At 38.9% G+C, this 27,480-nt stretch overlaps 1 long non-coding RNA gene across 3 annotated transcripts in view; it reads right to left on the bottom strand.

The window, feature by feature from the left end:
• Positions 1-27,480, bottom strand: part of LOC139362028 (uncharacterized) — a 192,231-nt gene that overhangs the window by 133,602 nt on the left and 31,149 nt on the right. For all 3 annotated transcript variants that reach the window (XR_011620269.1, XR_011620271.1, XR_011620270.1), the window contains exon 2: positions 7,187-7,236. This is a non-coding gene — a long non-coding RNA (uncharacterized lncRNA). The remainder of the gene's footprint in view (positions 1-7,186; positions 7,237-27,480) is intronic.

The following is a 27,480-nucleotide window of genomic DNA, read 5'->3' as shown; positions in this document are numbered from 1 at the left end:
GTATTTTGCATGTATTCACTCCTTTCTGCCTTACAACAATCTCCATCTCATTTGTTCATTCATGTGTCCTAAGCTCCTAGAACATGGACTGATAGACAGTGGACACAATAAATATATGCTATGTGAATAAACAACTTTATGAAATATATACTGGACGGTATATATTTCTGTGTACATTTTGCAGATAAATAAACAGGCACAGAGCAGTTACGCTTCATTTCCAAGATTTTATACTCAGTAGTAAGAACCAAGATTCAAGATAGGGAAAGTGATTCTCCTAAACTTCAAGTGAGGTGGTCAAAGTCATTAGAGCCAAAACAACTCTAGATTCTCTAACTTCAATCCTGTATATAATTTATAAATTTATATAATTTATAGATTCTCTGCCACATAAAAATAAATTTTGTACATATGCCCACATAACACCAACACATGTGCTCATGTAACAGCCAGCAGCTTTCCTTTCAGATGTTTCCTAAGGAACAAGCAAAATCATAGCCATAAAAAGTGCTTTGAGAGACAAAATAGACCCATACAAGTGCTATAAAAATAATCATGATTAACATTTATCACATATTTGCCTGGGGCCAGCCTCATAGGTCTCTATCTGTCTTCCTCACTCCTGATGTCAATTGCCAGCTGCTTCCTGCCCTGAATTTTGAATGATAGCCAGATACTTCCCACATCTGACAAGCGAGTCCTACTGGGTTCTGCCCAAACCCTATCTCTCCTACTACATCACCAGTTGGTTGGAGAAGGAAGGAATCTCCATTTATTATGAATTTTAGGTTTCAGGTACTGTACTCTTTATTCACTGACTTAATTATCAAATACCATGTGCCACACACTGTGCCAAACAGACCTGGACGACAGTGAGCAAGACTAAAGTGGCCTCTGTCTTCACAGCCTAGTGGAACCATGCCTTACCTGCATTATATTTTTCAATTCTACTAGTAAATCTTCAGATGGCTCCTCCTAGAATTGTTCCCATGCTGTAGATGAGAAAATGAGGTTATGCAAAGTGAGGTAACTTGTTAATTTCACATGACCACGTGGTGAGGTTGCATTAAAATATTTAAATATGCAATTGACTCCAGAGCCAATATGAAGTTTCTCTTCTTTGTCAATTTTTGTCTTACTTTGCCTGCTTTTACTGCAAGGTAACACTCAACTCTCAGTTCTTTCCAAAGTCAATGAAAGACTTACAGAGAGCACTCAGTAAGAATTAAGCTTAAGATGAAAGCCAAAGCAAAAAAGACTTGGCTTTATTGTCTAGAACATAGTTTGCCTGACCCCACCCACCTCAGTTCTTCTCAGGCCTGTGCAGTGAAAGTGGCCCCTTGAGCTATCTCATCTCCATAGCCAAGAACAAGGAAAATGTGCCAAAATGAACAAATACCTCAGTGCCTAGAGTTTCTCAAGATAGAGACAAGTGAGTGGCCAATGACTACCTCCTATAAAAAGTCCTTAAGTGCATGTCTTTTCTGTAGTTCTTAAGGGTGAAAACTTGATATATCTCCAACTCACTAGTAAGTTATCTACTAAGTAAGATGTTAAAGGTTTTAAATGTTAATATTCATAAATTAAAATTAGCATATCATAGAGTCTCCCAAAGATACGAATTCCATTTTCTACTAAGAAGGCTGACTTCCTCAAAATGTTTGCCTATGTTACACCCTACTGTAGCTAAGATAATTCATAATTTCTGAAATTTACAGATACACAAAGGAAATTTTGTCATCATTGAATTCCTAGCATTGTTTTGGGTTGACCATGGTTTTATTTCTGCCATTCTCACTTTGTAATTATCATTTATTGTTAATTTAACAGCAACATCAACTTATTCTATTGTGGGTTGTTTGGTTTACCGTGCAGTATATAATAATGAATATATGCATTCTTTTCTAAATGGTCTGACACTAAGCTTTGACATGCATACATGACAGTTCAAATATGAATTACACATACTTCACTGATAACACAGATGTATACGCCACAACAATTTTTTAAATATATGGTGATGATTGGTGTTGCCCACAAATTTGAGCCATTCAAAATTTGCCATATAAGGTTCTTTTTCTCTTATGGATGAAGAAGCTCCAACTGCACCAAGTTTCCTGCATGTAACTATATACTTTAGACAACATATGGAGAAACAACTACCTCATGTTACCAGAGACTGAACAAAAGAAAAAAGTTCTGCAGAGAAGGAAACAGCAGAATAAGTATCACTTTTAAAATAGATCAACTCTGAGGGCAGGCCATAATGGGCACCACTACATAGCTAAAACTCCGATAGAAATCCCAAAAGAAAACCTAGCATCTTTCTGTCCTGAAAAATTAGAGAACAGAGTTCACTGTAACCATAACTGCTGTAAAGTCAGTGGGGGAAGCTCTCAAAAAGGAGAGAACAAGTATGGGAAGCTCCAAATTCTGTGTGTAAACTCCATCCAAGTCTCTGGCTGACTTCTGAATTATGCACACATGTGGCAAGTTATTAACAGCTAAAATAAGAATAATAGAACTGAACTAAAATTTGCATAGATTCCAAAGGGACAAATTTTTCACTTTGAACCCAATTAACTCAACATTCTCTCAGAATGAAAATCTAACACCTTTAAGAAGAATATACAGTATAGAGTCTGCACAATATGATAGTGAGAATGTCCAAGATATATTCCAAAATTATTCTACATACAAAGAAACAGGAAAATGTGATCTGTTCTCAAGATACAACATAATCAACAGAGACCAACCCCCAAGATGACCCAGAAGCTGGAAATAGAAAGCAATTATTTTTAAAAGCTATCATAATTTGTGCCCAATCATATAAGGAAAAATATGCTCATAATAAATAAAAATAGAAAATATCAGAAAATTAATAGAGACTGTCAAAAAAAGGAAATCATAGAACTGAAAACACAATATCTGAAATTTAAAAATTTATGGTATGGACTTAATAGCAGAGTGGAGAACACAGTAGAGTCAGCCAACTTGAAGATAAACAGAAAATATCCAATCTGAAGAAGAAAGATAAAAAAGAAAAGTAAACAAATCCTAAAAACCTATAGAAAAATATCAAACTATCTAATTACATACATGTAATTAGAGTTGCAAGAGAAGACAACCAACACAGAAAAAGATGTGAGAAAATAATGACTGAAACTTCTCCAGATTTCCTGAAAGACATAAATTTACAGATTCAAGAGCTCAATCAACTCAAAGCAGAATAAATATGAAGAAAATATCACCTAAGCATATCATAGTTAAACTACTAATAATCAAAAGCAAGACAATCTTGAAAGCAGCCAGAGAAAAAGGACACATAGCATGTAAGCGAAACTGATTCAGATGTTTGCTAACTTCTCACCTGAAATAATGGAAGCCAGTAGAGTGTGTATCAGCATCTTTAGAGTGCTGAAAAAAATAAATACCAACCCAGAATCCTAATCCAGCAAGAATATCCTTCAAGAATGAAGGCAGAATAAAGACATTTTTAGATAGAAAACTAAAATAATTTGTCATTTTAAAAGAAATTCTCAAAAAGTTCTTTAGACTGAGGGCTATCAATAATATGAAAACTCAGATCTTCAGGAAGGAATGCAGGTCGTTGGAAGTACTAAATGCCTGGGTAAATATCAAAGATTGTTCTTCCTCTTAATTGTTTTATATGTGAAGATTTAAAGCAAAAATTATACTATCGTCCTGGCAGGTTTACATATGTGAAAACCATAGCATATCGAGTAGCAGTGCATGAGATGAATCTGTTAGGTTGGTGCAAAGGTAATTGTGGGTTTTGCCATTAAAAGCAGCCAGATGGATGCTGAAAAAAATGATCACTTATTTAACAAATATTTATTGAATTAACATATATGCAATGCATTAATGTTAGCTGCCTAGTACACAGTGGTGAACAAAACAAATTTTGTGTTTTTCATTAAAGCAATAAAAAAAATTAGTAAAAGCTTTTGAGCAGAGGAGTAACATGATAAGACTTACATTTATGAAAGCTGTCTCTTTAAAGAATAAGTGGAAAAAGATGAGAATATATGCAGGAAGAAGAGGTATAAGGCTATTGCTATGACTCAGGAAAGAGATAAAGATTGCTTGGATGTAGCTACTAAGAGTGAAATTGGAGACACTGCTCTGAAATTAATGGATCTGAGAATAATTTGGAAGACACCGACAGTATATGGTGATGAATTGGTTATAAGGGTTGAGGAACAGGGAGTGATTCATGGGTGATTCCTAGTTTTCTTAGGAAAAGAAGGTGAAGCAGTGAGGTGAAGATAGTACCATTTGCTGAGCTAAGCAATACTAGCAAAAGTGGGGACCACGAATTCATTTGGGAATATTTTAAGTTTGGGCTACTCTAATTCCCTGAAAATATCAGGTGCATAGTTTGATGTGTCTAAGTCAATGCATTATACAGCACTCAAGTGTATGTTTCAAAATAAATATTCAATATATATTGATATGATATATCAATAAATATTCAATATATAACTGACTAAATTGAAATCAGAGGAAAGCAAACAACCATGTATTAAGTGTTGACTCTGACTGGCATTATGACCACCATTTTATCTACATCATCTCATTTTCAACTTTAATATTATGATTTCAATTTTACAGAATTGGGAACAGGCTCAGGGAAATGAAATAACACACACACAAAAAAAAACTGGAGACTCAAGATTAAAACTCATGTCTGCCTCTACAAATCCTTCTGAAGTCTTTGTTCTTGCCCCGTTCCCTCCCACCACCACATAACACTTATTTTATGGAAAATGAAACAGCTTCTTCCATTCTGTCTTAGAAAATCTCTCCCTCTTTTCTTCCCTACGTGCATTTCTTTTCTCCCACTCAAGCAGCGATACTACAGAATGAAATTCAGCAATTTCTCCTCTGCTTCTATTCAAGATTAGGGAAGGAAGCCCGTAGAAAAATAAAAAATAAAAAATGGAAAGTGCTGCCAGTGCTCCAAGATTGTGGATACACTCATTTCATGTGTACTCTTCAAAACTTTCAAGGAAGCTGAAATCTAATTTAATCTACTACATGATTCTACTAAATTACTTAACCACATCAAAGCATCAATGGCCTCACACTCCGGGAAGGGACATTGTAAAATGGTTTTCAAATATATAATGCAGTCTCTCAGGTGCCTGAGACAGGGACGCCCATCCCTGTATATAAAGCTTCCCTTACACTTCTGAGATCAAAACAACAGAGCCATTATTTGAAAGGCTGGATGAAATACCAGAGCCATTTCTTGTTAGCTTTAGTCATTAAAGAGAATTTAGTAGCCTGGCTATTTATGCCTCTTTTCTTCCTTCTTGAAAAAAAAAAAAAAAAAAAGGCAATCTTAATGGAATGAAAGGGCAGAAGATTTTAAAGATCAAGATTATGAGTAAATTTCCCACTAATTACATTGTTTTCTGCTTTTAGAAAAGAAAACCAAAACCAGTTTTCCAATTCCCCCTGCCTCTCATACTAAACATTTTAAGAAAGCAAAGGAAAAAAAAAAAAAAGATGTTAAGTATATTGTCCGTCACTAAGAGTAAGAACAATTATTACTATACCACTAGTACTACTGTAAATACTAGTGAAAAGTATCCCATGTGAATCTGTTCTCTAGAATGTCAAAAGCATTTTCCCATAAAAAGAATTTTATGAACAAAAGTTGGATCCCCAGTAAGGCCCACAAAACCCAAGCCAGTCATGGTGTTGATATAGATCAGCATTGAGGCAATATCTAGAAATCTCAGCAACATCAGAATTACCTCTCAACTCCCTCTCTCTCTCCTGTCAACAACTATTTTGAAAGTCATGCAATAGTGAGAATTTAGCTTTTGTGTGAAGAAAACAGAAGGCAGTATAGCTTAGTACAGTATGAGCACTAGGACTGGATTACCTAGGTTTGACTCCTGTCACTAAACACTTCCCAGCTCTGAACATGAGACAAGGCCCTTCCCTTACGTGGGCCTCAGCTCCCACGTCTATACAACAGGGATTAAAGTAGGGCACTTAGTGTTGTTGTTTAAGTTATTACTTTAAAACACAGAGAATAATTCCAGGCACATAGTGAGTACTCAATAAAAATGCTATTGTCTGGGCACAATGCCTCACACCTTTAATCCCAGCACTTTGAGAGGCCGTGGTGGGCAAATCACTTGAGGCCAAGAGTTCAAGACCAGCCTGTACAACATGGTGAAACCCCATCTCTACTAAAAATACAAAAATTAGCTGGGCATGGTGGTAGTCCATAGTCCTAGCTACTCGGGAAGCCAAGGCACGAGAATCACTTGAACCTAAAAGGCAAGGGTTGTAGTAAGCCAAGATCATGCTACTAGCCCGGATGACAAAGCAAGCACTGTCTTTAAAAAAAAAAAAAAAAAGAAAGAAAGAAAAGAAAGAAAGAAAGAAAAAAGAAAAGTCCATTATTATTGGTACTCTCATAAATATTTTATCTCATTTAATCTTTGCCATTATCCCTCAAGATAAATATATTTATCTTCCATGTCATAGATAAAAAAACTGAAGCCTAGAGAAGTTACATAATTTTCCAGGGAAACACAGTCATAAAAGATAAATGTTTAAAGATAGAGCCAGATTTCTGACCCAGTTCTGAGACCCAGACTCCAGGTTCTATCATGTATGGCCATCATGCAATGCCTGTGAAGATGTAGGGTTCTCAAAAACACATCTCTTCCCCTGCCTCCCAATCCCCTTCACTAATTCCTCAGCCATTGACCCCACAGGAAGAAGGAAAGACAGATGGCAGTGGAAACTCTTTCTCCCTTTCCAGGACCCACAGAAGGAGGAGCCTTCCCCAGCTCCCTGCCCTAGCAAGGGCCAAGCTTCCATAGATATTTGACCTTTGTAAATTAGGCATTCAGAAGTCAAAGAATGCCTGTATTTAAAATTTCTGTTGTGGATTTCTGGCAAATCCATGAGTGTGAGCTCTTTGAAAATGCCACAGGCCTGTGGAAATCCTTGTGGGTGTAATTAGCGAGAGAAAATGAAGGTGACTGATCATTTACGGTCACATCATAATGAATTGAAGTATTACAGAAACCATGAAGCCAAAACACAGGGAGGGCTGAAACCCACAAAGTAATCTGGACATAGAGATGTTTTCCAGAAACTAACTGTGAAAGAACTAAGAGGGTGTTCTACTCACAGGCTTGACACTGAGCTGGTCCAGTTTTCCTTTGCATTCAGAGGCAGAGGCTGGAGAAAAGAGAAGAAAACTCAGAGATGAGGAAAAAAAGCATTCAAAGTCTGGAAAACAGATCTCGTGGCAGTGGGTTTCCTTAGGAACAAGATGGGAACAAAAGGATTTTCCCTGATTTCTGGGAGCCTCTCACAGCGCCCAAACACTTCTTAATTATTTTGAAAATGTAGTTTTGATTACGAGGAAGGTTCTTTTAAGGAATTACAGAATCTCAAAACCTTAAGAGGGATTGGCCTTTATGGAGCACTTACCATGTGTCAGGCATTGTGCTCCCACCATAAATCTTCCAACAACCCTGTAATTATTGTCCTTGCATTACAGCGGAGGCTCAGAGAGGGTTAAGTCCCGCCCAGGGTCACAGAGCCAGGATGCAGGACCCTGGCTCCCAGCCTGCCTGACACCATAGACAGAGGCCTTGCTCACTCACAGTCACTGACTTCCTTTGAAGTCATTTTGTCCAAGCTTCAGTACCCTGTGCAAGTGCCCTGAACAGCACCCCCAATGGGTTGCTTTTCAGTTTCAGTTTGAATAACTGCTACAAAAAAAAGCTCACTACTCCTTTTTATTACAGTAAAATACACATAAAGATAACCAATTTATTTGTGCGTGTGGGTACACAGTAGGTATATATATTTATGGTTTCCATGAGTTGTTTTGATAATAGGCATGCAATACATAATAATCACATCAGGGTAAATGGGGTGTCTGTCACCTCAAGCATTTATCCTTCGTGTTTCAAGCAATCCAATTATATTTTGAATCATTTCAAAATGTAAAATTAAATTATGTTTGACTATAGTCACTGTGTTGTGCTAGCAAATACTAGGTCTTATTCATTCTTTCTGTTTTTTTGTACCCACTAACCATCCCCATTTGCCACTTCCCACCATCCTACTACCTTTCCTAGCCTCTGGTAACAGTCTTTCTGTTCTCTATCTCCATGAGCTCAATTATTTTAATTTTTAGCTCCCACAAATAAGGGAGAATATGCAATGTTTGTCTTTCTGTGCCTGGCTTATTTCACTTACCATAACCACTTCCAGTTCCATGTACGTTGTTATAAATGACAGGATCTCATTCTTTTTTACAGCTGAATAGTACTCCATTTTGTATATGTACCACCTTGTCTTTATCCATTTGTCTGCTGATGTACACTTAGGTTGCTTCCAAATCTTAGCTATTATGAATAGAGCTGTAATAAACACGGGAGTGAAGATACCTCTTCAACATATTGATTTCCTTTCTTTTGGGTGTATTCCTAGCAGTGAGATTGCTGGGTCATATGGTAGCTCTATTTTTAGTTAGTAGAGGAACCTCCAAACTGTTCTCTATAGTGCTTATAGGAATTTACATTCCCACCAACTATGTACAAAGGTTCAAAGGTAACCATTTTAAAACAAACAATTCAGTGGCATTTAGTATATTTGTAAGTTTGTACAACCATTACCACTATGTAGTTGCAGAAAATTATCATCATCCCAAAAGGAAACCCCATTCCCATTAAGCTGCCACTTCCCATTCTCCATTCCCTCAGCCAATAATTTGCCTTCTGTCTTTATGATTTGCTTATTCTGGATGGCTCATATAAATGGAATCATACAATATGTGGCCTTCTTATCTGACTTCTTTAACTCAATATAATGCTTTCAAGGTTCACCCCATATTGTAGCCTGTATCAGTACTTCATTCCTTTTAAGGCCGAATAATAGTCCAGTTTGTGGATATACCACATTTTTAAACACTTGTTTTCAATAATTTTAGGTATGTAACTAGGAGCAGGATTATTGGTTTATATGGGAATTCTATGGTTAACTTACTGAGGAACCACCAAACTGTTTTCCACCATAGCTATACCATTTTACATTCCCACCAGCAATGCATGAAGGTTCCAATTTCTCTACCTCCTCACCAACACTTGATATTTTCCGTTTTGTTTTGTTTTGTTAATTAGAGCCATCCCAGTGCATGTGATGGAGTATCTCATTGTGGTTTTGATTCGCATTTCCCTAATGACTAATGACATCAAGCATCTTTTCATGTGCTCATGGCCATTGATATCTCTCCTTTGGAGAAATGTATATTCAAACCTTTTCCCCATTTTCTTAACTGGGCCATTTGCTTTCGTTGTTGAGCTATAATTCTTTATATATTATGGATATTTGTCCTTTTTTTTTTCTTTTTTGAGACGGAGTCTCGCTGTGTCACCCAGGCTGGAGTGCAGTGGCACGATCTCAGCTCACTGCAAGTTCTGCCTCCTGGGTTCACACCATTCTCCTGCCTCAGCCTCCTGAGTAGCTGGGACTACAGCCACCCACCACCACATCTGGTGACTTTTTCGTGTTTTTTTTTAGTAGAGACGGGGTTTCACTGTGTTAGCCAGGATGGTCTCGATCTCCTGACCTTGTGATCCGCCCGCCTCAGCCTCCCAAAGTGCTGGGATTACAGGCATGGAGCCACCATGCCTGGCTGATATTTGACATTAAACAGGTATACTATTTGGAAATACTTTCCTCCATTCCGTCTTCTCACTCTCTTGATATTGTCCTTTGATTCAATGAAGTTTTTAATTTTGATGAAGTCAGATTTATCTATTTTTTTTGTATGGCTTATACTTTTGGTGTCATGTCTAAGAAATCAGTGCCAAAGCCAAGGTCAGGTGGATTACTCCATGTTTTCTTCTAAGTGTTGTATCGTTTCAGCTCCTACATTTAAGTCTTAGATCCATTTTGACTTAATTTTTGTATATAGTGCTAGGTAGGAATTTAATTTCGCTTTTTTTCATGTGGATATGCAGTTGTCTCAGCACCATTTGTTGAAAGGGCTGTTATTTTCCTATTAAGTATTCATGGCACCCTTGCTAACAATCAATTGACCATATGCGAATGGGCTTATTCCTAAACTCTTAATTCTGTACCATTGATCTATATGTCTATCACTATGGTATTACCACACTGATTTTATTAACTAATTAATTTATTGATTGATTGATGGAGTCTCCCTCTGTCGCCAGGCTGGAGTGCAGTGGCACGATCTTGGCTCACTGCAACCTCCGCCTCCTGGGTTCAAGTGATTCTTCTGCCTCAGCCTCCCGAGTAGCTGGGACTACAGGCATGCGCCACCACATCCAGCTAATTTTTTTATTTTTAGTACACATGGAGTCTCACCATGTTGGCCAGGATGGTCTCAATCTCTTGACCTCATGATCCACCTGCCTTAGCCTCCCAAAGTGCTGGGATTACAGGCGTGAGCCACCACGCCCAGTCACCACACTGATTTTAAAACTGTAGCCCACTACTTTTTAAGGCAGCCTACTCAGCCTTCAGATATTCCTGCCCCTTGTTAGAAAGTTATTTCTTACTCTGTTGCTGAAATATACTCCATGATAGTACTAACCACTGATCCTAATTCTGCCCTCTAGGGTCTCATTATCAACAACAACATGATCACCAACCTTTCTAAAGCTCTGATTGTTTTCCAGGTATGTCGTAGGTGTTTTATATGTATTATTTATCACATTGTGTCTTCAAACACTATACGTACAATTATTACCCTCTGGAAGAGGTAAAGAAACTGTGGCATAAATGACCAACCCACTCACAGTTACATAATAAGTGGCAGATCCAGGATGCAAACCCAGGCATCATTTCAGTATTCCAGTTCATGCTTTTAACCTACAGAGCAGTAGAGCCGATTCATTGTGTACCTTCCGGGTCAAGCACTGTGCTAAGGGCAAGAAGTGCAAAGGTAAATAGGTCACCACCCCTGGATCATGGAGTTCAATAATTAGCAGATGAAAAAAAAAATAGTCAACATAAAGTTTGCCTGTGGAGGGTGTTGCAATGCAGGAATACCAATGATAGATGTTTTCCCTGGGAAAGTAGAGGACGTCACAGGAAAGGTGAACTTCAGGATAAATCTTAAAGCACAAGCAGGAATTTGCTAGAGCACAAGGGGGAAGAGCAGTGGAGGCATGATCTATTGTAAACCAATCCTGTAAGATACAAATATGTTTTGATGATATCAGTTAACGACTTTACATATTTTCCTCCAATAATGTCATCTTGATGAAGTCAGTTTCTTAATTCTGTATACAAAATCCTTTTGAACTCTGAACCTCTCTGATACATATTTGCTTTCATTCCACCTTTGTATTCCCTAAAAATAAGATACCTTTGCCTTTCATATGGTCGTCTAAGTGTCTATACTGACCAAAAATACATCAAAGTCTTCAGATGCTTTCATTTTCTTAAGGAAAACACTTTCTTTTTAAATTTTGAAGGATCACCACCAGTTCTCAATTTTAATCAGCTCATAATAAATTCCTTGGGGAAAAAATAGCTTTCTTCTGAATCCTGGATTCCTCCTGTTCCTAAAATAATGAAAGATATTGTAGGAAAATCATAGGCTAGGTTATAGTATGTCAAATTTGTTCATAATAGCAGCTCACTTAAGAGGCTAAGTAAAGACCTCAGAGGGATAACACAGGCCTGTGTCCTTTGAAATCTCCCATTTCCCAGAGTCTTGAATTGTGTTTCTCTGGAAGTCCCTCAGCTGCTGGCTCAACTCATACGTGATCTGTACTCTTCTCGGGTAAAGTTGTTAAACAGAGAGAGAGGTACAGAGCCCCTGAGGGACTATCAGTTAAAATGCTTGCCATGACCTGGTGAGGGGATGGTTCTAGGATAGTGCTATGCTAAGTAGTCAATCTGTCAAAGGCTTGTATTTTTCCAAGATGTGATGAGGCGATTACATCACAATGTAAGTCCATGCGTTGCTTTTTTCATCCAAAAAGTCTTGCTACAAAAAGTATATAAGTAGAATCAAGCAGTGTGCTTAATTACAAAGTATATTTTTAGTTTGGCTCAAAGTCTTTTTCTCATCACAGACCAGTAACAGCTTATAAACTGACAGGGTCCAGGGACCACTCTTTGAGGAGTTCAGATCTTGGAGAAAAAGTCTTCTCAAAAAGGGGGTAGATTTCACTCTCTCTCCCTCATCTGCAACTTTGTCACCTAGGGTGCAAAAAAAGTGATGTTTTTCTACTCGGGAGGCTGAGACAGGAGAATGGCGTGAACTGGGGAGGCGGAGCTTGAAGTGAGCTGAGATCCGGCCACTGCACTCCAGCCTGGGCGACAGAGCCAGACTCCGTCTCAAAAAAAAAAAAAAAAAAAAAGTGATGTTTTTCTTCATCCAGGGGACCACCCACAAATCCACAAACTGTTAGTCCCGCCTTCTTAGCCAATCTAGGGATTTATATAACTCAGGTGCAGCATGGGACCACAGAAAGCACACAGGGTCTGGGGTTACGAAAACCAAATTTCAAAGCCAATTTTTTCCACCCACTACCTTTGTGACATTAAACAATATCCTACTTCTAAACTTTAATGTCCTTATCTGTAAGTGGGATAGTAATGCCTACCTAACCAATTTTTTCAATTAAATTTATAAATATGTATCAAGTGCAAATGTCCATGTATGGAACAGAAAATTCAAATTTGTCTTACTCTTACCTCCTTCTCCCCTTGCTCTTCCTTCTTTCCCTTATTAATCCCAGGGAAACCTTCTATAAGAATAGATCAGTACACTCTGTCCCTGCTGTTATTATTAATGCTTACATTGATTGAACTATAAAATATCAGTCCCTCTTACCTAAGACCCAGATCCCTCCTTCAAATAGTTTGATTTCAAGCCCTAGGTGTAACTTAACTTGTCATTCCCCTTTCTTGCCCAAGATATCCTAGCTATAGCAACAGAAACTCTGACTTTTCACATTTTTATATCTATTTTTCTTTCTCCAACCGTTTATTTTCCTTCTTTCTAATTATTCCAAGTATAGATTATAAAGAACTATAGGAATCAAATTCTACTAATTTCTTCAACACATGGACCCTTGCCTCTCAACACTCTGTGCCCCATCCCACCCTCACCATCCAAACTAACCCAAGTCCATGGTATCACTGCTAATATAAATACTCCCATCCTTCAACAAAAACTTCGACTCTCTGGACCACTGATGCTCTCCTGAGCATCAAGTAACTCTACATTGACCTAGAATACTGAGAAAGATCATTCTTCGATAGAGTCTTGACGTCATACATACATGCTCATATTAGCATTCCCAAAATGAGTTTTCCATCCATTTCCCACAGTTCCTGAACCTTTTCCATTATAAATCTTTCCATTGATAAAGAAATTTACTCAAAGAGCAAATATCTATGCCTGTAAAGAAGTAAGTAGAGGCCAGGTGCAGTGGCATGCACCTGTAATACCAGCACTTTGGGAAGCCGAGGTGGACAGACTGCTTGAGCTCAGGAGTTCTAGACCAGCCTGGGCAACATGGTGAAACCATCTCTACAAAAGATACAAAAATTAGCCAGATGTGGTGGTGTGCACCTGTAGTCCCAGCTACTCAGGAAGCTGAGGTGCGAGAATTGCCTGAGCCTGGAAGGTCGAGTTGCAGTGAGCCATGACTGCACCGCTGCACTCCAGCCTGGGCAATAGAATGGAGACCTTGTTTTTTTAAAAATAAAAATAAAAATAAAAAAAATAAAGTAGTAAATAGAGAACTACATTTATTGCTAGGCATTTAATACAGACTGTCTCACTTTATCCCCCAGAACAACACAATAGGGTAATTATTAGCCAATAGGGTTTTTATCCCCCAGAACAACCCAATAGGGTAATTATTAGGGTCATAATGCCCCCTAGCCCCATTTTACATATGAGAAACTAAGATTTATAGAGTTTAGAAGTGGCAGAATTAATATTTAAACCCAGGACAGCCTAGCCTTCAGCAGGAATCCCTTTGATAGCTTCCTTGAAAAGGGAACATTCAGTTTATGTTTAACCACATCCTGGGACTGAAAGCTCATAATCTCCACATTTGACCCAACCCATCATGGAACTTCTCTGATTCTTTGAAAGTGTTGGTGTCTAACAATGAAGGCATTCTGGAAATAAAATGGGCTGCTTCAGGGGAGTGGTGATCTCCCCATCCAAGCACTGTCTCAGCTGTCCAAAGGCCTTTGGTGTGTTTCAAATGGAGATTCTCAGTCCCTATTTAGCTAACCCATTCTCATGTGCAACACACCAAAGGTGATAATCGAGGGCCGATCTGAATTCTTAAATCACTCTATAAAAGCAAGAAGGACAAAACTGGTAAGAAAAGCCATGTTTACTTTGCCACTCTTCCCAGAGGCAAGGGCATTGCAAGCAATGGAGAGTAAGAGGAAAATTAAACTATAAAGAAATATTTGACAGTGTTTCTTTAATCGTGGTCTACATCTGCTGATCCAGCCAAAAGCAAGGGGGCAGAGGTGATCTTTGCTATGCCACAGTGAATAAAGCAATCATATTTTTGATACCAAACTACATTTAACTGCCATATAAATCCTGCCTGCCTCAATACCACACCTCATTATCTCACAGGAAATGTACGGCTTCTGGAAAGTCAAAAGTGGTCAGATCTGTGCCTCCAAATGACACACAAAGCAGAGAGTCATATGTTTGCTTCACCAGCCAGTACAGCTTCCTAAGTGCACATAACAAGCCTTGCCCAGCTATCCCTGGCACTAACTTGTTGTGGACATAGGGCAAAACACTCTACCTCTCTGAGATTCTATTTCTACTTCAAAATGGGAGCTGGGATATCATTATTCCCATTTTGCAAATGAGGAAAGTCAGAAAAGTTTGCAAATTGCTCAGGGTCATAATCAAATATCTAGTCAAAGGGAATCTGGACATCAAACCCAACCGTCTTGACTCACAAGCATGCTTTTCCAAAAACAAAAAAAGCTCTAACACCATGGGTGGTGGTACTTTGCTAGAAGTAATAGGTTCAGAAACCCTTAACAATGGCTTCCACAATTTGATACATCTTAATCTCAACAGACTGAACAGTCCAGATTCCCAAAAGAGGAAAAATGTGTGAAGTAAACACAACTTTGTAAATGTTCAAGATTGATTTCGCGAGTACAGTGGGGGTAGCTGAGACGATTGGTACAGAAATGGAAAGAGAATGCTTCCTCAATCTCTTTGGACAGCAGGAGGAGGGTGATTTGGAAATGACTGCCTGAATTGAGAAGAAGGAAGAAGCACGTTGGGTCATTTTTGCCTTGTTTCTAGCTGCATGAATTGAAAAGCCGGGCCCAGGTTCAATGCATCGTTCTTGAAGCAGTGAACAAAATCCCTCTTTGTTCCCCAGTGAAACTTATCTCTGAAGAGCTGCACTACTTCCTGTGAGATATAGCCCTGCAGATGTGTCGTGGGAGACCCGCCCAGCTGCACTGCCTACCATAAAAGTGCAAGAATGGGCACTTTGTACTGCTGGACTGAAAATGACACTCACTCCTCTGATCCCCACTGGGGTTACCAAGTGGGCAAAACTTCCTGCTTAGAGGAGAGGTCATAGGCAGCAGGGGGAGTATGTGATTTTGTTTTGTTCCTTTGTGAATTTGTTTGGTTATTTATAGAGCTAAAGGAGAAAGCAAAGGAGCACAATGTAGCGCAGTGTTTTTCAAAGTGTATTCCATGGAACCCTTTTGAGGGTTGCAGACCCCAGGGGTGGAGGCAGAGGATGCAGCAGGCACTGTCCATGGCCTTCTGTCTCCCTCACCCCCTACACTAACTACAACCTTTAGAGCAGTTATACTTCTAACCATGTAATGTGGTGGGCTGATACTGTTTCATTCAAAGACTTTCAGTCAAAAAAGTGTTTGAAAAACACAGATGCCATAGGAAGATCCTATAGGATAAGAATCATCCAGAATTCTATTCTCAATTTTCTTAAAATATAGATGTGTAATTTTGAGTCTTTCATTTCAACCCTGATCTTAGTCTCTTCATCAATAGAATGAGAAGGTTCTGACAGCATAAAACTTTTAAGTGTGAACACTCCACTATACTTATAACACTTATCAGACTGATTCCAACTGAGAGGATCCTCCACATGCATTCACATTAATAGATATTTATTAACATACACTTGGAGTCAGTCATCATCTTAATCTTGGGGAGGCAAAAATGGAAAACAAAATGCCTGCCAAGAAGAAGTTCACAATCTGAACTATAGATAGAAAACTAATTTAATTATTACAATAAAAGATGAAAGGTGTTATGTTCACAGAAGGGGTAGTTATTTCGAACTGTAGATACTAAAATGTTTTCTGGGAGAACTGTTTGAACTAACTCAAGCATCAAAGTAGCCTCAGACCTTAAATAAGCAGTCTACTCTGATGTAGTCCCAAAGACTAAAGAAGGAACACAGGACACTCACTATAAGAGATAGGCAAAGGATAGCTAGAATGAGAGCAACCCTAGGTGACAATAATTTAGTGTCCAGGATAGTGTTCAAATCAGTCATCATAGGTTACCTATTTAGAAGGTGCTAAAAGGAGGAAGGGCTCCAAAAGGGAGAAAAATAAACATTTCCAAAATGCTTACCTTTATTCTCGCCATCCCTAAGTTAAGGGCTCATGGGCTGATCCTTTGCACTGCACAAAATACAACTGTGTTATATCAGGAGCTTAAGTGATGGCCCAGTGGTTCAAGTGAAATGATTTAGTTAAAAGAACACATAAAACAAACACATGTGGGCTATATCCCAGACCCACCACCCACTAGCTGTGTGATTTGGGGCAATTTGTTAAACTTTTGTTATCCTGTCTTTCTCCATTTGTAAAATGGAATGGTAATACCTACTTTCTGGGATTAGTTTGCCACCCTGGTCTGGAGTTTCCTCATCTATAAAATTCATGAATTATATTAGATGTTCTCTGAGGTCCTTTCAAGCACTAAAGTAGTTTTTCTGAAATTGCTACTAGAGTAGAAGGAAGTCCTTCAGTGTAAGCTGAACTTTCACCACAAAAAAGAGATAGTAGGAAAAGTATCAAATGCTTTGGAATACTTTAGATCAAAGGAAGAATTGGTTACAATTTAAAAAATCAGAAAAGAAGGAAACTCCCTGTAAGATGAGTTTCTCCCAGAAAAAAAAAAAATCAGAAAAGAAGGAAACTCCCTGTAAGATGATTTAATTTTCCATTAACGTATAGTAAGAGACTGTTTCTGACATTCCTAAAATTAAGTGGGTACCAGCAGACAGTACATGATATACAGAAAGCCACTTGCTATTAAAATTTATGGGCTATTTAAACAGTGCTCTTATAAGGGACATTAATTTTTCTCCGGTGGGAAAAATGAGCTATATAAAATTGATGTCTAGATAATCAAAAATGGGGAAAAGACTGTGCAGTTGGGAAAAAATAACAAGAGAGCATCAAAATTTTCTAATTCTGTGTTCATGTAGTAACTATTAATGGCATAAGATATGAATGTATTTATGCTGGATTGTTCTATTGTCAACTTGTTAAACTGGAAACTTTGTGTCCTAGAATTCCTTCTTAACATGATTCTGAGTTCAGGTCAGTTAAAAGAGGAACTTGTGTGAGATTTGAGTAACAGAGGTGGAATAATGAGCATTACTCTTTGAAGGTCAGACACACAGACAGACACAGAGATCCAGTGGTTTCCAGTTTATCCTCACTCTTCTCCTATTCATGGCTAATTCTTCTTCCATACCCCAGGCTTTGTTGAACAACGGCAGCCTACTGTCAAGACACTACTGGGAGAGTCACACATGCAGTAGCTACACAGAGGCAACAACTTCTCGCTGATTTCACTGTGAGTTGCTTCCTCATAGTCCTACCTCAGTGGCTGGTGATGCCTGCCTTCTTGGGTACCCCTGCAAGCTCCAGCTTGTCCGGTTGCACCAATGCTTCAAAAAGATCTGTTAGTGACACATTTCTCTGATACGTCAGCCCTCTTTTGGGACCTTCACTTCGTCAGCTCCTTCCACAATTGTATAAAGCCTAATTCCTATAACTAATCCCTTATCCAAACACTCATAGGAGCTCTGCTTCCCTAACTTGTCCCTGGTCAATAAAGAAAATTTTGCATAAAAGTCAATAGCTGCCATAACATAAAACAAAATATATGGCATTGCCTTTGAGACTGGCAAGCAAGCAGAGGTTGGAAGAGCAATTAGGACATTGTTTTCAGGGACTAAAAGAGCAGTGATCAATTGTTCTTGGAGGGCAGATAAGGAGCAAAACATATCATGTAATAGTGAAACAATTGGCAAAGCTGTCACTTGTGGTAATTTGGAAGACAGACTATATACCCAATAATCTGGTGGACCCGCCTAAAAAGATTTCCAAGTAGACACTTTTTTTTTTCAATTGAGGCAGGGTCTTGCTCTGTCACCCAGGCTGGAGTGCAGTGGCACAATCACAGCTCACTGCAGCCTCAACCCTCCAGGCTAAAGTGATTCTCCCAGCCCAGTCACCCGAGTAGCTGAGACCACAGGCACACAACACCACACCTGGTTAATTTTTCCCATTTTTTTTGTAGAAGCAATGTCTCACTTTGTTGCCCAGGCTGGTTTCAAACTCCTAGACTCAAGTGATCTTCCCATTTTGCCCTCCCAAAGTGCTTGGATTATCAGCGTGAGCCACCATGCCTTTTGAAAGCCTCACTTGGCATCTTTTTATCTACATACAATAAGGTGCATTAACAGAGATAAGAACTAAAGAGAAAAATGACCAATCTTCAAACAGAAGCTTTTTCATCTATATGCAAACCATACTGCTATGAGCAAACACTTTGTGTGTGTGCATGCATGCACATCTCAGGATTTACTGAATTGTAAAATAAAACTGTTTCACATTCCCCTAGTCTCTCGAGCCAGTAAAACATTCTAGAATTAAGAATTGGCCTCAGGGTCATGCAAACTAAGCATGTGGTTATAAGATGCTTTATTAAGACCTCAGGAAAATTTAAGTCAGTGACTAATAGGTTTCCTCAGTTAGCAAAATGAGGGTTAAATATCTTAAGGATATCGACCAGTAAGACTCATATTTGCACCATAAGATGAAAGTATTTCTCAAAAAGACATATTGATATGTCTTTGGGACATGGACTAATAAGGTACATAGGAAACTCAAAAAAATTGTAACAAACTTGTACTAAGAAAAGCACTGCAAAAATGAACTGAAAAAAAAGGGAAACCATTCAAAATGAAAAGAGCCCTCTGATTCCAAAACTTTCTTTTTTTAAAACTTTACTTTTAAGTTCAGGGGTACATGTGCAGGTTTGTTACATAGGTAAACTTGTGTCGTTGGGGTTCAATGTACAGATTATTTTATCACTCAGATATTAAGCCTAGTCCCCATTAATTATTTTTCCTGATCCTCTTCTCCTCCCATCCTTCACCCTCCAACAGGCCCCAGTGTTTATTGGCCCATTCTATGTGTTCATGTATTCTCATCATTTAGCTCCCACTTATAAGTGAGAACATGTACTATTTGGTTTTCTGCTCCTGCATTAGGTAAGGATAATGACTGGCTCTAAAAATTTCTATGCAGAAATAGACTGATAATAGGCTCATCTGCATACACAGGCCATCACTTATCAAAAAAAGAAAGACCTCAGAGAGCTCTATTGAAAAAAAAAAAGAAATGAAGAGCAAAGGAGAACAATGAGTTAGAGAACCACACTCAGGGCGCAGAACTGAATCCTAGTCAAGAAACATATTTTACTACTGGAGTAGGGTGGTCTGACATGTACCCTGCTAGATTCCAGAATTTCTGTGGATCAGCTAATGCTATTTACCTTCCAAACCTCTCCTTTTCAAATGTGCATGTCTTTTGCAGTTATCCTTTCTTAATATCACTATTGTATGTGGGGTGTGTGAGGGAAAGAGTCTTTGTCTTTTTAGTTCATAGGACTCTGGGTCAAGAACAACCACCCACAAGGAGCTACATTAGAAGAATCTCATCTCCAACTAGACCTGATGCAGACAATGAGATAATAGGCTTCAAGCCTATGCCAAAATGGGATGAGGCTTTGGAACTCTTTGGAAATAATGGATATATTTCGTATATGGGAGGAATGTAAATAAGTGTGGCCAGAGGATATACTCAGGAGGGAGGGTGTAAAAATGGCTACAAATCCTTTGAAGTTCCTACCTCTGAGGCAGAAAGTCTATTTCTACACCTCTTTCATCTGGGATGACATTGCAACTTCCAAGGTAAAGAGCAAGAAAAGTTTATTTTTTATTTTTTGTCTTTTTTAGCTTCTTAGTGCTTCTGCTGTCATCATTAGCAATGTACAGTTTTCCTTCTTACCTTGTACCCTCTTAGAACACTGTCACTCTATGAATAGACTCCAGGCTAGCCTCCTTGGGGATAAAACATTACATGGTAAGAAAGACAAGTAGAGATAGAGAAAAGCAGTATTTCCAACTGCTGCAGCCACCCTAGATGAGTCCCAGTTGTGCCCCAGATATATGAAGGGGCCATCTGGACCAGCCACTTCCTAGAAAACCCACCAATTATCTGAAATTGCATGAGCCCAGTCCAAATTGCCAACCCACAGAATCATGAATAAATAAATGGCTTCTTGAAAAACCACTAATTTTTAGGTGGTTTGTTGTATAGCAATGGAAAACTGAGGTGGTTTCAGCAACACAAAACTTTACAACTGAAAATCTGGAATTGATTGTCTGACTAGGGACTAGGGTAAGACAAGTGAGTTGCTTAGATGCAAACATTAAGGAGACATTCACTCTCAGAGTGGTACAATTGCTCCTTATGTTTTATACCCTAGGTATTTGTAGTCTCTTCCCTAAATCTAGCCCCTGGTTTTCTAATCTGACTAAATAAAAAGGCATTAATGACCAAATTGTCAGTGGTAAAAGGGATACTGTTAATCCACAGCATGAAGTGGAAAATTGTTCCCTAAATTATCATCTGTACCACCTGGAATCAAGTGCCTATGGAAGAGAAGGTCTTTGGGTGACCAACTAGCTGCTGCCATAGAATATTTTAGTAAAAACAAAGAGTTGGTATATGGTTCCTAAGAGTTATGGAGAACTTAGTGAGGGAGAGGAAATGATGAACTTAGGGCTTTAAATTCCCAGTTATATGTCTGGTTAAAGAGCCAGAATGCTTCTATACTAAAAGAAACCCTATCTCTTATAACCACAGTTAGAAATTTCAGAAAACTAAACGAAAAATCTAATCCTAAAGGTACCTGAACTACAACACAAAATGTATCATAAGCTTATAGGATCTCTTGTATTACTGTTATGGTATTGAATGGAAAAGGGTGAGACCCTTGAAAAAAGATGGTCCATGTGAGCAGATTCCAGTGAAGTTGAGGACCTTGACCAAACTCAATTTTTCTGGTGATCCTTTGGCAGTAGAAACAACACTTCATCCATGATGCTTTTAGAAAAAAGCATGGTAAAGGAACTGAAACACATGTTGTATCAAGAACACAGCTGGAAATGAGGTTGCTTTGCCTAGGAAATAATACACAAACAAGAACTTGAGAGTTGATACAAATTATATGAAGGGATATAATCCAAGGCTACAGTAACAAAAACAGCACGGTACTGGTACAAAAACAGACACATAGACCACCAATGGAATAGGTTATAGAACCCAGAAATGAAGTCACATACCTACAACCACCTGATCTTTGACAAAGCCAACAATAGCAAACAATGGGGAAAGGACTCCCTACGTAATAATGATGCCATGATAACTGGCTACCCATTTGCGGAAGATGAAAACTAGACCTCTACCTTTTACCATATATGAAAACCAACTCAAGATGGACTAAAGACTTAAATGTAAAAGTATAAAAACCCTAGAAGAAAACCTAGAAAATATCATTCTGGACATTGGCCCTGGCAAAGACTTCATGATGAAGACTCCAAAAACAATTGCAACAAAAACAAAAATTGACAAGTGGGACCTAAGTAAACTAAAGAGCTTCTGCACAGCAAAGGAAACCATCAACAGAGTAAACAGACAACCTACAGAATGGGAGAAAATATTTGCAAACTATGCATCTGATGAAAGTCTAATATCCGGAATTTGTAAGGAACTTAAATCAACAAGCAAAAACTAAACAATCCAATTAAAATATGGGCAAAGGACATGCACAGACACTTCTCAAAAGAAGACATACACACAGCCAACAAGCATATTAAAAAATGCTCAATATTATTAATCATTAGGGAAATGCATATCAAAACCAAAATGGGATACCATTGCATACCAGTCGGAATTGCTACTATTAAAAAGTCAAAAAAAAAAAAAAGACAAATGCTGGCAAGGTTACAGAAAAAAGGGAATGCTTATACACTGCTGGTGGGAATATAAATTAGTGCAGGCACTGTGGAAAGCAGTCTGGAGATTTCTCAAAGAACTTAAAATAGAACTACCATTCAACCCAACAATACTATTACTGGGTATATACCCAAAGGAATATAAATTGTTCTACCATAAAGACACATGCATGCATATGTTCATCGCAGCATTATTCACAATAGAGAAGGCATGAAAACAACCCAGGTGCCCATCAACAGTGGACTGGATAAAGAAAATGTGGTACCTATACACCATGGAATACTATGTAGCCATAAAAAATAATGAAATCATGTCCTTGGAAGCAACACAGATGTAGCTGGAGGCCATAATCCCAAGAAAATTAAGGCAGGAACAGAAAACCAAATGCTGCATGCTCTCACTTATAAGTGGGAGCCAAATAGTCAGTACACAATGGACATAAAAAAGGGAATGAATAATAGACACCAGGGTCTACATGGTGGTGAAGGGCGAGAGTAGGGGGGTTGAAAAACTACCTTTCGGTATTATGCCAATTACCTGGGTGACAACATTATCTGTGCACCAAGCACCCACAACATTCAATTTGCTGATATAACAAATCTGCTCATCTACCCCCGAACCTCAAATAAAAACAGAAAAAAAAAAAACAGGCTCTGCTTCCAAAATTCAAGTGAATTGATTATGTCACAAAAGATCTAGAGGTTAGAAATGAGATTCATGTTTCAGCAACATTGTAGAACAGACCAATGACTCAGTTGTGTTTTCATTAGACTCCTTTTTTTTTATTTTTTATTTTTTGGCTATGGGCGAATGCTCATAAAATGAGGTATTATTTGCATATACGAATGCAAATTCAAGAAAGCCAGCAAAGCAGGTGAATAGTTTATAAGTGTACAAAATGAACTAAGCCCTTCTTCAGCCACTCAGTGTGTATACATACCAAAAGCCACATAATTACACAGTAATTATGCAATTTCTAACTTGAGGCTTCAATATCCGCACTGAAAATTATGTACCAGTCATATTTGGAACTGTTATAAGGTTTTAGAGAGGAATTAAATTACCATGAATTAGCAACTTGTTGGCATCTTTAAGAAGACTTTAAATATTTAGTGTTGAAATGGACATGTTACAAGGGTCTGCATATGCATTAGCAACACATATCATATGTGCATTTGCATTGTATTTGTAAGTCTGTGTTTGCATGAATATGGATCTATTTACCTCACTGTTGTAAACATTCACAAAGATTACATCTTTTTTATTTTAGGTAAAAGTTTTGTTTTTCTAAATGTGTTTAGCCTGCACAATTTAGCTAAAGTGTTTCATTAATAAAATGTAAATGAGTTTAAAATAAAATGAAGAAACATACTTTGTGAGAAACTAGTATTCTGTTACTCTGTAAATCCTAGCTCTGAAAGTTGTAGGCACTTAGCTAGCAGACAGGCCTAATGGGAGCTTCACAGAGACTAACCGGGTCCTTGGCACACAAAGTGTTCAACCAGTGAGTGGTGAATAGATGAATGAATGAATATAAAAGTGGTTCATGTGAGCTTTGGGCTAGACTTAAGATCCCTTTTCCAAATAAGGAAACACTGAGCGATATTTAGAAGATGCCAACGGAGATCTAGAAACAAGAGGTGCATATCCAAGCTATGGACTTGGACCTAAGCTATTTTTCATTGTATTATGAAATTTTGGACATAAGCTATTATGTTATTATAATATTCATAATATTATTTCATATTATGAAATTTTGGACATATTATTATGGATTTTGGACATGAGCTATTTTTCATTGTAACGAACATTGTTCCTCAACTAGCACCTGCTCACACATGGCATGGGCGTAAAGTAAGCATGGTAAAATAGAAAATCCCACCACTGTAGGATCCCTCTGCACCAGCCTGGACTCTCACCTTCCCTCTAAAAATGCCTCAAATAGTAGGAGAAAAAATACAGATGAATGAGAGTTTGGGTTTCTCCAGTTCTTCGCCATCTCCACAAAGTGGAATCCATTCACTTCCCTAAGGAAAGCACAGCCAGCAAGAGCAGCAGCAGCATTTCCTAAAAACCTGTCGTGGGTAGACTTTCCTTATGGTGGGACATAATGATGGAGACAGCATTGTTTCTTCTCTCACAGATGAGAATATGTATTATAATTAGAGGAAATTATAGGAGAAGCAGTCACTGAGAGCTGGAGCAACAAAGGGAGGTTTTGCAGACAAAGTAAGTCATTACTGGGCAATGAAAGATACACTGGGCAAGAACAGTAGGGCCATGTTAGATTGTGTAGTCCATGAGAATCACAAAATTTGAGTTAGGAATAGGTATGGACACTGGACACTGAGTAGACCAGTGTGACTGGACAAACAGGGGCAGGGAAACAATTGGAAAACAAGTCCTGCACATTTCCCTTGAGCCGATTGTTCTCAGTTTTGGCTATTCATTAAAATCACCTGAGAAGCTTTTTGAAAAACAGACCATATATGGATCCCATTGCTGAAGATTCTCATTTAATTGGTCTGGGATGAGGCCCAAGCATGTTTGGGTTTTTGTTTCTGTGTTTGTTTCTCGCTCTCTAGGCAATTCTAACATGAACCAGGGTTGAAAATCATTGTCTAGGCCATCAGAATCCACCAGTGTTACGCAACTGACATCACTTAAAAGACAGCTTCCAATACTCCTAAATGTTTTGCAACCCAAGTCCCAAATCCTTGGATGTAATGGAGTTAATATTTTGTAAACCTCAAACCAATGTCAATGTTTCAATTCCTCTCTTAGTAGTCTTCTAACTAGAAGGCTGAGCAATGAGGCTTACCACCACATTGAAGGAGAGTGCAGGATATCACCTTAAAATGGTATGGGGCTCAAAACCCATGATCCAGATATTCTGACTCCATGGTCTGAGGTGAAGCTCAGGCATCTGTGTTTCCCAAGCTCTCCTGGCCATTCTAACATTCAGATCCACTCTCAGAACAGAGAGGACACTGAGTTTCCACTCCCCACCCCAAACCAGACCAACTAAATCAGATTCTTGGGGTGGACCAGGCCTGAGTGTTTTGTAAACCTCCCATGGTGACTACAGAGTTCTGCCAAGATTGCTTATCAGATAAAGCGGGGATTCCAGTGTTTAGTATGTCATGGCATATGTAGAGAATTGCTCTATTTCATAAGGCACACTGGGGTAAATTAGAGGAAATTTAGGGGCTTGGCATATGAAAATATGGAAAATATAGACTCAAATAGACTATTTGAGTCTAAAATAAAAGTTGAAATTATAGTTTTAAAAACTATTTTCACATATTATAATGCAAGACTGGAGCTAGTGTCTGTGACTAGAACTTCATTATCAGATGTTTTTGTGCCTGAAATAGTTACACACAGTCTTTCCCTGCCCCTCCCCACCCCTGAGATGGAGTCTCGCTCTGTCACACAGGCTGGAGTATAACGGCGCAATCTGGGTTCACTGCAACCTCCACCTCCGGGGTTCAAACGATTCTCCTGCCTCAGCCTCCTAAATAGCTGGGACTACAGGCCTATGCCACCACACCTGGCTAATTTTTGTATTTTTAGTAGAGACGGCATTTCACCATGTTGGCCAGGCCAGTTTCAAACTCTTGACTTCAAATGATCTGCCCACCTGGGCCTCCCAAAGTGCTGGGATTACAGGCATGAGCCACCGCACCCAGCCTACACACAGTCTTCGATCAAGATTTTTTTTTAAGTCTCTTCAAATTCTTAATAATCACTATGAAAAAGAAGTCTCTCCTCTATAAGTAGTTGATAAAAAATTCAAACCACTTTTACAACTGTTAAAAATGTGAAAGAGTTAAAATAATAAAAATTACAATTATTATTTGTCGATTAAAAATAAACATTTTAATAAGATTTTAAGGGCCTTCTTTTCTTTCATTGACAAAGATAACGAAATTTATTTTGAAAATGTGAACTGGCAATTTCTACAAAGAGAATAAAATATCCGGAATACAGCTAAGAAGGGAACTGAAGGACCTCTTCAAAGAGAACTACAAACCCCTGCTCAAGGAATTCAGAGAGGACACAAACATGGAAAAACATTTCATGCTCATGGATAGGAAGAATCAGTATCATGAAACTGGTCATACTGCCCAAAGTAATTTATAGATTCAATGACATTCCCATTAAACTACCATTGACAGGGAGGGCAGTTCCAAGATGGTCGAATAGGAACAGCTCCAGTCTACAGCTCCCAGCATGAGCGACGCAGAAGATGCATGATTCTGTATTTCCAACTGAGGTACCGGGTTCATCTCACTGGGGCTTGTCGTACAGTGGGTGCGGGACAGTGGGTGCAGCCCACTGAGCATGAGCTGAAGTAGGGCAAGGCATCACCTCACCCACGAAGCACAAGCAGTCAGGGAATTCCCTTTCCTAGCCAAGGGAAGCTGTGGCAGATGGCACCTGGAAAATCAGGTCACTCCCACCCTAATACTGTGTTTCTCCAATGGTCTTAGCAAACGGCACACCAGGACATTATATTCCGTGCCTGGCTCAGAGGGTCCCACACCCACCGAGCCTTGCTCATTGCTAGCAGAGCAGTCTGAGATCAAACTGCAAGGCGGCAGTGAGGCTGGGGGAGGGGCACCTGCCATTGCTGAGGCTTGAGTAGGTAAACAAAGCAGCCAGGAAGCTCGAACTGGGTGGAGCCCACCACAGCTCAAGAAGGCCTGCCTGCCTCTGTAGATTGCACCTCTGGGGGCAGGGCATAGCCAAACAAAAGGCAGCAGAAACCTCTGCAGACTTAAATGTCCCTGTCTGACAGTTTTGAAGAGAGTAGTGGTTCTCCCAGGATGGAGTTTGAGATCTGAGAAAGGACAGATTGCCTCCTCAAGTGGGTCCCTGACCCCCGAATAGCCTAACTGGGAGGCACCCTCCAGTAGGGGCAGACTGACACCTCACACAGCCGGGTACCCCTCTGAGATGAAGCTTCTAGAGGAACGATCAGGCAGCAACATTTGCTGTTCAGCAATATTCACTGTTCTGCAGCCTCTGCTGCTGATACCC

This window comes from Macaca nemestrina, chromosome 1 (assembly GCF_043159975.1).
Source record: "Macaca nemestrina isolate mMacNem1 chromosome 1, mMacNem.hap1, whole genome shotgun sequence".
Lineage (NCBI taxonomy): Eukaryota > Metazoa > Chordata > Mammalia > Primates > Cercopithecidae > Macaca > Macaca nemestrina.
This window is presented reverse-complemented; position numbering and strand designations above follow the sequence as displayed.